At 51.0% G+C, this 11,727-nt stretch overlaps 1 long non-coding RNA gene across 1 annotated transcript in view; it reads left to right on the forward strand.

The window, feature by feature from the left end:
• The first annotated feature begins 3,380 nt into the window (after nucleotides 1–3,380).
• Nucleotides 3,381–11,727, forward strand: part of LOC119954404 — a 9,721-nt gene continuing 1,374 nt past the window's right edge. Inside the window, exons 1-3 of the long non-coding RNA XR_005458237.1 lie at nucleotides 3,381–3,556; nucleotides 8,355–8,444; nucleotides 9,642–9,703. This is a non-coding gene — a long non-coding RNA (uncharacterized LOC119954404). The remainder of the gene's footprint in view (nucleotides 3,557–8,354; nucleotides 8,445–9,641; nucleotides 9,704–11,727) is intronic.

Raw genomic sequence — 11,727 nt, forward strand, 5'->3', positions numbered from 1 at the left:
TACGCTCCTTTCAGGTGAAGCAGCATTTCACCTGCACCTCCTGGAGATACTTTGGGGACAAGGGGTTTGCAAGTGAAGTGGCTCAGCTTTACTTCCTCTTTCTCAGCAATGCTCTAAATCCATTCATGAACTGCAGTGAAGTTTTAGAGGTTGTCATTCAATATTCTCTCAGTGTATGAGCTGCTGAGTGACATTGGAAAGAACCTGGAGAGAAGTAATTGAGACAGGTTTTTGTGTTCATAATAAGCAACTAACATCACATGTGGCAAGGAAATGGGAGGTAGACTTTTTTAACTTTCTACAAGAGTCAAGAAGTATTTGAGTGTCAGATATAATTAGTGCAATGACACTTTAAGCAAGTGTGCGGGCAATTCCAGCCCCACTTGACCCAGAGTCGCAACATAAGTGAAATTAAATTTTAATTAAAATATCGAGGTCCTTGATTGACCTAAATAAACTACATTCACCAGGTTTTTAACTTTACAACACAAGTACCCTTTTATTATGTACAGTATTATAATTAAATGGACAGAAAGTGTAACTATCTATTACCCCTTTCCAACCCCCCCCCCCCCCCACCCCCCCCCCCCCCCCCCCACCTTCCTAACTTGCCCATTCTCTACACACACATAGACAAACAGCACAGAGTGGAAACGGTGGTGGAAAGGGAAAGAAAATATGAATAAAAATAAAGGATAAGGATTTTTGATGCACTGGGATGATTTCCAGTCAATGTCTTTCTGACGCGCAGACTTTCATTTTGGTACTTCTTTCCAGGCTTGAAATAGTTTTTTCTGGCAAGGTTGTCTATTTTCTCTGTAGAATCAGCATCTCTTCAGGTTCAGAACAAAGGACGTGCCAGGGAGTCACTGCTTTTTGAACAATAGCAAAATTATTTTACTTCAGCAAGCAGGAGAGAGGCCATTCCTTTCTGACCAGTTCTCTCAGAAAGCATCACACAAGAACAAATTGCTGACCATTGTCAGGCAGAGCACTGTCCCTGGCCAACCCACAAGTTGGCAGCTAATCAATTGAACTGACTGCCTCCAAAGCCGGTTCCTAAGATCTACCTGGAGCCGAGTAGTCTACCTTCTCTCCAAAATACAAAACTAGGGAACAAAATGGCCTGACAAGCAGGCTGTTTCAGCTTTGAGTCTTCTCCTTAAAGGCACATCCCGATTACGGGTCCACTGACCAAAATATTAAAATAAAAGAAATGGGAACAAAAACAACAAGAAAGGACCTTTACACTTGCTCAAAAACAGCTTTCACAACAGAATGTCCAAATTAGCCCTGGCTAATTAGCTGCATCTTTTGAAGAATTTTGCGATGGTGTTCAAGGGTGCAATCTTAAGGAGACTGAAATGGATGCATTGTCCGAGAATCGGCCTTGAAGGATATAACCTCTCAGATGAAGTGTTGTCAACTGAGTGAGGAGAAATACTTTTCAGCAAAGCCAATGGGAAAAAAATTAAACATGAAGAATATCAGCACTTATATATTCTCTATGATGTGCAGAAATGCTCATGCAGAACGTGTTTTCTCCATGATGACCAGAGTTTGGATAAACAATGGACACAGGCTGGAAGTATAGAATGTGAAAGCAAGGCTCCAGATCTGTATTAATTTTCAGAAAAACACAAAGTCATGTACTCTGAGTTGTTGGGGGCAAGAAATTTCTATATACCACCAGAATCATAGAATCATAACATTTACAGACTAGTGTAAATACTAGTCATTCCTATGGTGGGCAAGGGACAGCACGGTGGAGCAGTGATTAGCACTGCTGCCTCATGGCGCCAAGGACCCAGGTTTGATCCCAGCCCCGGGTCACTGGCTGTGTGGAGTTTGTACATTCTCCCCGTATTTGTGTGGGCCTCACCCCCACAACCGAAAGATGAGCAGGGAGGTGAATTGGCCACACTAAATTGACCCTCATTTGGAAAGAAAATGAATTGGGCACTTTAAATTAAAAAAAATTCCTATGGTGGGCGGATTGGCTTTAAATCATTGATATGGTTATCTGTTATAATATATATCAGTTAATGTATAAATATCATTATACTATATATATTAGTTGTAGTTATTATTGATAATTATTACTTAAAATTAATCAGTAAAGTGATTAATGTAATTGCAGCAGCAACAATGCTCCAGGCTCAGCTGAATATTTACATTGGCAAGCCAGCCAGGCCTTAGCTTGCAGATATTTTGTGTGTGTAGGTTGGCAGGCCAGGAGTAGGGGAGACACCATGGGCTGGATTCTCCGTCGCGCCGCACCAGATTTCTGGTTCAGCACACCGGCAGGATGCTCCGTTCCGCCGGCTGGTCAATGGGGTTTTCCATTGTAGGGCAGCCCCACACTATCGGGAAATCTCCGGGCTACCGGACAAACGGAGCATCCTGACGGAGAATCCAGCCCCATGTGTGTGCAGTATTCCTGGCCTTGCACCAATCAGTTGTCACACTATATAGGATGTCCTCATGTAGTATAAGGCACTACACAAATACAAGTCTTTCTATACATCCTCCTGTGTGCAATAATGCACAAAAAACTGTAAGGAAGTTCATGGCTGCATATCCTCTAATTTTCAAATGTGTAGACTAATGCAGACTGACTCCCTGCCCTCAGGGCGGCATGGTAGCACAGTGATTAGCACCGTTGCTTCATTGCGCCAGGTGTGATTCCTGGCTTGGGTCACTGTCTGTGCAGAGTCAGAGTCTGCATGGGTTTGCTCCGGGTGTTCCGTTTTCCGCCCACAAGTCGCGAAAGATGTGCTGTCAGGTAATTTGGACATTTTAAATTCTCCCTCCGTGTACCTGAACAGGCGCCGGAGTGTGGTGATGGGGGTTTTCACAGTACCTTCAATGCAGTGTTTTTTTTTGACATAAATTTAGAATACCCAATCATTATTTTCTAATTAAGGGGCAATTTAGCATGGCAGATCCACCAAGTGTGCACATCTTTGAGTTGTGGGGGTGAAACCCACGTAGGCACGGGCAGAACGTGCAAACTCCACACGGACAGTGACCCAGAGCTAGGATTGAACCTGGGACCACGGTGCCGTGAGGCAACAGTGTTAACCACTGCGCCGGCACGCTGCCCTTCATTGCAGTGTTAATGTTAGCCTACTTGTGACAATAAAGATTATTATTATCAGGGACATATCCATTTATTGGTACCAAAGTCTCAGGTCACGTGACAGTCCCTGATTGTGGAGATGAGGGGGAGGCTTCTCAGCACTTAGGTACCGAAGTCGCTCGCCAGATTTTCATAACCGAAATGAAAACGGAATTCAGATTTAATCTGAACTGTTGAGGATGTATTTATTTGGTTCATAAAGCGCGAGTGCTTCTGCGGGCGGTTGCCGTCAGGGTTGTGTTTCTTTCTGTTTAGGCGCCTGTGCGGGCAGCTCTGATGGGCAGGACCCCCCCCTCGAGGTGACTTTGAGGGACGCGCTGAGCCAGAGCGGCTGGGACGGAGCGAGCACGAGGAGCCGAGCAGATCGCCATCATGTTGGGGCTGATGTTTCGCCATGCCAAGAGCCACAAGGGCGTGAGTATGGCGCTCGGAGGGAGCCGCGGTGCCTCGTCCCGTCCAGCCTCCCGGCTCGGCAGCTAGTGGGGAGGCTCCCCTTTGCAGCACGGCTCTGGAGGACGCGCAAACCTCGTCTTCAATCCCAATGTCTCCCCCCCCCCCCCCCATAACGATATAAGACCAAAGAACGTCTTTGAATGAATCTATTGAACGCCTGCAGTGAGGAAGGAGTCAATTTTGCCCATCGAGTCTCCTCTGAAAGAGCATCATACTGAGCCCCCCTCCCTCACCCCACCCCTATCCCCCCTCCCTCACCCCACCCCTATCCCCCCTCCCTCACCCCACCCCTATCCCCCCTCCCTCACCCCACCCCTATCCCCCCTCCCTCACCCCACCCCTATCCCCCCTCCCTCACCCCATCCCCCCTCCCTCACCCCACCCCCCCTCCCTCACCCCACCCCCCATCCCCCCTCCCTCACCCCACCCCCCCTCCCTCACCCCACCCCCCCTCCCTCACCCCACCCCCCCTCCCTCACCCCACCCCCATCCCCCCTCCCTCACCCCACCCCCATCCCCCCCCCCTCACCCCCCCCCCATCCCCCCTCCCTCGCCCCACCCCCATCCCCCCTCCCTCGCCCCACCCCTACCCCTCCCTCGCCCCCCTCCCTCCCCCCCCTCCCTCCCCCCCCCTCCCTCGCCCCCCTCCCTCCCTCGCCCCCCCCTCCCTCGACCCCCTCCCTCGACCCCCCCCTCCCTCGACCCCCCCTCCCTCGACCCCCCCCTCCCTCGACCCCCCCTCCCTCGACCCCCCCCTCCCTCGACCCCCCCCTCCCTCGACCCCCCCCTCGCTCGACCCCCCCCTCCCTCGACCCCCTCCCTCCCTCGACCCCCCCCTCCCTCCACCCCTCCCTCCCTCGACCCCCCCCTCCCTCGACCCCCCCCTCCCTCGACCCCCCCCTCCCTCGACCCCCCCCCTCCCTCGACCCCCCCCTCCCTCGACCCCCCCCTCCCTCGACCCCCCCCTCCCTCGACCCCCCCCTTCCCTCGACCCCCCCCCCTCCCTCGACCCCCCCCCCCTCCCTCGACCCCCCCCCCCCCCCCCCTCCTCCCCCCCCCCCTCCCTCGACCCCCCCCCCTCGACCCCCCCTCCCTCCCTCGACCCCCCCTCCCTCCCTCGACCCCCCCCCCTCCCTCGACCCCCCTCCCTCCCTCGACCCCCTCCCCTCCCTCGACCCCCCCCCTCCCTCGACCCCCCCCCCCTCCCTCGACCCCCCCCTCCCTCGACCCCCCCCTCCCTCGACCCCCCCCCTCCCTCGACCCCCCCCCTCCCTCGATCCCTCCCTCCCTCGATCCCTCCCTCCCTCGATCCCTCCCTCCCTCGAGACCCCCCCCTCCCTCCCTCGACCCCCCCCCCCCCCCCCCCCTCCCCACCCCCCCCTCCCTCGACCCCCCCCCCTCCCTCGCCCACCCCCCCCTCCCTCGACCCCCCCCCCCTCCCTCGACCCACCCCCCCCTCCCTCGACCCACCCCCCCCCCCCCCCCCTCGACCCCCCCCCCCCCTCCTACCCCCCCCCCCTCTCGACCCACCCCCCCTCCCTCGACCCACCCCCCCCTCCCTCGACCCACCCCCCCCCTCCCTCGACCCACCCTCCCCCCTCGACCCACCCCCCCTCCCTCGACCCACCCCCCCTCCCTCGACCCCCCCCCCCCCTCCCCCCCCCCCCTCCCTCGACCCACCCCCCCCCCCTCGACCCACCCCCCCCTCCCTCGACCCCCCCCCCCCCCCTCCCGACCCCCCCCCCCTCCCTCGACCCACCCCCCCCCTCCCTCGACCCACCCCCCCCCTCCCTCGACCCACCCCCCCCTCCCTCGACCCACCCCCCCCCTCCCTCGACCCACCCCCCCCCCCTCCCTCGACCCCCCCCCCCTCCCTCGACCCACCCCCCCTCCCTCCCTCGACCCACCCCCCCCTCCCTCCCTCGACCCACCCCCCCTCCCTCCCTCGACCCCCCCCCCCTCCCTCCCTCGACCCCCCCCCCCCCCTCCTCGACCCCCCCCCCTCCCTCCCTCGACCCACCCCCCCCTCCCTCCCTCCCTCGACCCCCCCCCCCCTCCCCTCCCTCCCTCGCACCCCCCCCCCTCCCTCCCTCACCCACCCCCCCCCTCCCTCGACCCACCCCCCCCTCCCTCGACCCCCCCCCCCCTCTCCCCCCCCCCCTCCCTCCCTCGACCCACCCCCCCCTCCCTCCCTCGACCCCCCCCCCCCTCCTCCCTCGACCCCCCCCCCCCCTCCCTCCCTCGACCCACCCCCCCCCCTCCCTCCCCTCGACCCACCCCCCCCCCCTCCCTCGACCCACCCCCCCCTCCCTCCCTCGACCCACCCCCCCCTCCCTCCCTCGACCCACCCCCCCCTCCCTCCCTCGACCCACCCCCCCCTCCCTCCCTCGACCCACCCCCCCATCCCTCCCTCGACCCACCCCCCCTCCCTCCCTCGACCCCCCCCCCCCCCTCCCTCGACCCACCCCCCCTCCCTCCCTCGACCCACCCCCCCCTCCCTCCCTCGACCCACCCCCCCCCTCCCTCCCTCGCCCCACCCCCCCCTCCCTCCCTCGACCCACCCCCCCCCCCTCCCTCGACCCACCCCCCCCCTCCCTCAGCCCACTTAGACACGGGAAGAAAGTGCAAACTCCCCACGGGCGCCCAAACTCTGAATTGAACCCGGGTCCCTCGTGCTGAGGTGGAAGTGCTGACCACTGTGCAGCCCCATCTGTTAACTTGAAAAGATTTATCTCCATTTCAGAAATTTGGGCATTGAGTGGGCCTCCGCTTTCACCAAATCGAGCTGCCTGATGAGATCATTGCTATTCTAACACAGGAAGTAACAGCAGCTTTTCCTATTTTTGCCACTAGGCTTCATATTCACTTTTGTCTTTCTGGGCAAGATAATTGAAAGGAAGGTTTTTAAATTTCTCTCAGCATTTTTTTTACCTAAACTTTTTGTATATTCTTGGTGGGCTTCCAATTTGAGTCTTAATTTCAGTGATGGGGAAGGCTGTCTGTACCTTGAAAAAAAAACATTTTATTGTGGGTTTGAGAGGTGCTGGGGGGGGGGGGGGGGGTGTAACTTGGGTTACAGTATTCTAGAGCTTCCAAATCCTGCAGAAACCATAATTAATCTTTTATTGTCACAAGTATGAAGTTATTGTGAAAACTTAGTCGCCTGTTCGGATAAGCTAGCACAGGAATTGAACCCTCGCTGCTGGCCTTTTCTGCATTACAAACCAGCTGTCTTAGCCCACTGGGCTAAACCAGCCATTGTGTTGCTGCATCCTGCCCCTCACGGGGACTGCAATGACGACAGATTTTTCAATCATTTATTTTGGCATGAGTTCTAACTACAACTTTCATTTTATTCAGTAGCAATTATGGATAGTAGCTCAATAGGTTATAATTGAATTGATGTTCACATGCTTATTGGCCTCTTGAGATTTGTGTGCATTAGTGTTTATTGCATTGTTGCTGACATTCATTTGGCCGTGTTTTCTCTAACTGACTTCTGACCTCAAAAGTAAATTTGCTGACTTCAGGTAATGTTGGTTTGGTTACTCGCCCAAATAAAACCTCAGTTGAACCAAAGTTTTACAAAGCATTTGATCATACAATACAGGTTAAAGCAAACAAAATAGCACATCAAAAAGTTTAGTGAGGCATAGCCTCCCTTTCCCTAGGTCCTTTACTGATCCTCTCCAGTTGCTCTTGAGAGAACTTTCAACCCTGCTCTGAAACATATCAGTCCATGATTGAATGGGGAAGCAGACTCGATGGGCCAAGTGGCCTAATTATGCCCCTATGTCCTATGGTCTCGTGTCTCTCTGCCTTTGAGTCTACAAGAGCACGGAAGCAATTCAAGGCTGTTTTGGGAAGCCGTGATGTTAATGCATGTCCCATTCGAATGTGTATTTGAGATTTCTGTTGTAATCCTGGAATGAATCATTTGCATGCTGTTTGGGTGTGTGGTTGAGAGCTAATTGCCTCCAGATAACCTAACTCAAACAGGGATGCATGTACATAATTCTGCTCGGCAGATACAATGCAGTGGGGATGGAATCCATCTGTACTGATGGTGTGCCGATATCATGGTGACCAACCTGACATTTAAATGCTGAGCATATTCTCCAGGCTGCTTTATGAACTATTTAAGAGCCGTTGTTCCTTTCGCTGTGGTTCATCCTGCATAAGTTAGGAATATTTGAACAAAGTCGTTAAATTTCTGTTTTGTTTTATTTAGCTTGCATGGACAAGTTAAAGTCATCCAAATTGTTATCTATTAAAACAGGAACATTCAGCATTTGATAAATGCTTTGTTTTAAATGGATATAATATAGAAAAATTCATAATTAAAAAGTAAATTTAAACATTTCCTGCACAAGGACACAGCTTTTATTTAGAAAAAAACACTCAATCAAGTACACATTTAGGCAGCACTCGGTGACTTTGTGATGATGCTTGGATGTCATCAAATTTATTTATTACCCATAGCAGTCTTAATACTTGAGCATTTTTTAGTTAAGGTTATTGGTTATGCTACTTATTTTGTTTTTAATGGATTCCTGGAGAATGAAGTATTTGGGCAATCTTACTGTTACAGTGAAACTACCTGCAGGTAGATGCCACAACTGAACTTCTGCAGGTATTCCTGACCATTACCACTTTATGTTTGAGCTCATTCTACAGCCAGAGTTTGCTCTTACGATTGCATTGGTTCTGTTTGAGAGTGCATTGCTGTATAAAATCCATATTTTCTTCTTCTTTCCAGTTAATTCCATTGTTTGTCTTCAATTGGAGCTGGAAGTATTGGAGCAAGCATGTACCTCCTACGGCTTGCCCTCCGTAACCCTGATGTAAGGTGTGTGGGTATTGAGCTGTAAACTTTATACTCTTCTAAATCGCAAGTAGATTAATCTTATTTAACCGCCCTTAACCAGTATATTTATTTGTCTTGCTATTTTCACCATTGCATGCCAGTTTTAGACACAGTCGATGTGACTCAATAGGAGGCTGAATTAAAATGTAATACAATATGTTGGTTACAGTAACCATGTCATAAGCTTGACCAGCGAGCGAAAGGAAGGTGGAGAGGTATAGATTGGGAATTTGAGCCTTTGGACCTAGGCAGCTGAAGGAATGGCCAACAACGTGGAGCGATTTAAAATTAAAATCTGGATGCTTGATGCAACACTCTGAGATTAAACCAGTCTGTTCACACCTTGATGTCTTGGTTGACCTCTTGATGGATTTCTGACTTGTGTATGCTAAGACTGCCTGTCCTATTTCCAACTGCTTCACATCTGTCTCAGTTCATCTCTGGAAACCCTCCCTCATGCTTTTTGTTACCTTTGGACTTCTTAACTTGCAGCAAGTCTTGTTCATCTGTCAGTCCTGTCTTCGCAAACCTACAATAGCTTCATTCAAGCATTATCTTGATTTTTATATTTCTTGTCCTTGTTTTCAAATCCCTCCCTAGTCCTGTAAACCCCTTTGAGGATCTAAGCCAGGCATCTTGAGCTATCCTGATTTTAATTGCTCCACTATTGGGATTGTGCCTTCAGTTAACTTGGGCCCGAGCTCTGGAGTTTCCTCTACATTCCTCTATCACACTTTCTCTACCCTGGACACCCCTAAAACCTCCTGCTTTGGCCGAGTATTTTGATTATCTGACCTAATACCTCCACATATGGCTGATCGTATTTTCTAATGCTCCTATTTGTTGTAAAAAGATGTGCAAATGCGATTTAAAATCCAAATTTCCTGAGGGGGATTCCAGCAACACTGCAGATGTATTAGGTAGAAGTGGTTTTGATTGTTGGTAAAAAGCAATAGTCAACACCGCTAATCCAGATGTGTTCCTGAACACTTGTTTTTATTTCAGAAGAGAGAAGTTCTGAAGGATTATTGACTGTAATATGCTCTCACCAAGTTTTAATTTTCAGAGTTATAGAACATTCGAGCAGTTTGCGGAAGAGCATTTTTATTTCATGAACCCTCAATTAATGTCATGTTTTCTTTAATTACTAACCATGCAATTGCCTTTTTGCCCATACAGCTGGAATCGCAAAAAAACACCCTGAACCATGGAATAATATAGAACCCAATCAGCAGTATAAGGTAATGTGTAATATTTCGAGCTCATGCTCCATAACCATGGAGAGTAATTTAGAATTAGATTTGTCATGTGTACTGAGGTACAGTGAAGTGTTGTTCTCCATGCAATCCAGGGAGATCACCCCATACATGAAAACACAGGGCATATGATAAATACACAATGTAAATACATAGACATCGGGTGAAACCCATACAGAATATTGTCATGGGAATGTCATTTAATAAATGTTTGTCTGCTCAAGTAGCCGCAGTAATATTCAGTGTGGGTGGATTTGAGCTTGGCTCTGCTTTTTAGTTTCGCTTTGAGGCAAAGCTTGGGTTTGTCTGTTTTTAGTTTTGTTTTAGTGTTTGACCGCAGCCAGCAAAAGAAGGCGTAATTTGATCTCACTGACATCTAAAGACTATCTCTAGATCATTTGGGTGAATTCAAAGTGATAACTGCTCTCAGTAGATAATTTAAACCTGATGTGCTTCTGTAAAAAGAGCTTTTGTCTTATGGATGTTAAAGGAAAGTTTAAGGATTACTTAGTGTTATTCTTTGGGGGTTACATTGAATTGATGGTTGCTAAGATGTTCACAATGCTTTTAAAGGTTAACTGAGTTCATAGAAGAAACCTTGTTTTGCTTTTAAAAAAAAAATACATTTAGTATTCTCCTCTCCCCTCCCTGATCTCCTCCCCCTCCCTGATTCTCCTCCCCCTCCCTCGTTCTCCACCCCCTCCTCGTTCTCCACCCCCTCCCTCGTTCTCCCCCCCCCCTCGTTCTCCACCCCCCTCCCTCGTTCCCTCCCCCCTCCCTCGCGCCGCCTCCCCTCCCTCACGCCGGCTCCCCCTCCCTCGTGCCGGCTCCCCCCCTCCCTCGCGCCGGCTCCCCCCCTCCCTCGCGCCGGCTCCCCCCCTCCCTCGCGCCGGCTCCCCCCCTCCCTCGCGCCGGCTCCCCCTCCCTCGCGCCGGCTCCCCCTCCCTCGCGCCGGCTCCCCCCCTCCCTCCCGCCGGCTCCCCCCTCCCTCGCGCCGGCTCCCCCCCTCCCTCGCGCCGGCAGAAATTTAGTGGATAGTGTTGTTTTTCTTTAAAACAGTGACATTGGAGGTAACCCTAACATGGTTGTTTCAGTTTACCAAACTGATTATGTTTCTGGTGGCATGCAGTTGGTTTATTGTGGAATATGCAGTTTTCATTTTCATTCCTCCAGTGGAGCCATCTTTTAAACAGATTTATTGCACACTGGCACTTGGAAAATTCTCCTTTAAACAAATGCCAGTCTTGCATTTGTTACTTGTTGGAAAAACTTTCCCATTTTTAAACTGGAATTTGTGTAAAGATCCTCTTGATGATCTTGTTTTCCTTTTTTAGTTCTTTTCTGTGAACACGGACTACAGTAACGAAGAAGAATGACCAGACTTCTAAATGTTGAAGACAGACCCTTGTCCAGGTGGCCTTAAAGCTTGACACACAATGAGGCCTATGTTTTATGTTTATCTAGTGTACCTAATTTGTGTGTATATGTGAAATAATTATGTGAATAAATCTCGATGCATTCCCTATTTGTTTGCCTGTTGTATATGGGTCTTAATCTGCAGTTAGCAAATACAAGTTCACCTTTGCTGTGTTATTGTGAAGTATTAAATCAAAATTTTCTGACTGCCATTATGAATGAAATCCTGGTGTTAGTCAGAAATAGAGCAATATGCAGTTCACTTAATGCTTCTCTCACTAACTCTGCACATCCTCTTTCTTTTTTCAAATAATAGTCTAATACCTTTTTAAATGCTTCAGTTGACCTGTATCCACACTCTGGCAGTCCAGTCCCAAACCTTAACCACTAACTGCATGAAGACTTTTCTAGTGTTTCTTTACAAAATGCTTCAAATTTATGCGCGCACCCCCCCCCCCCCCCCCCCCCCCCCTTCTCAGATGCCATGTCACCCTGGGCGGGTCGATGGCAATTCCAGACCCACAGGTCCAAGTGAATGAACCATAATTTGACAATGTTTTGAGGCCTTTGGCCCTTGACTGCTTCAATGACTA

The sequence above is a fragment of the Scyliorhinus canicula genome, chromosome 19 (genome assembly GCF_902713615.1).
Source record: "Scyliorhinus canicula chromosome 19, sScyCan1.1, whole genome shotgun sequence".
NCBI lineage: Eukaryota > Metazoa > Chordata > Chondrichthyes > Carcharhiniformes > Scyliorhinidae > Scyliorhinus > Scyliorhinus canicula.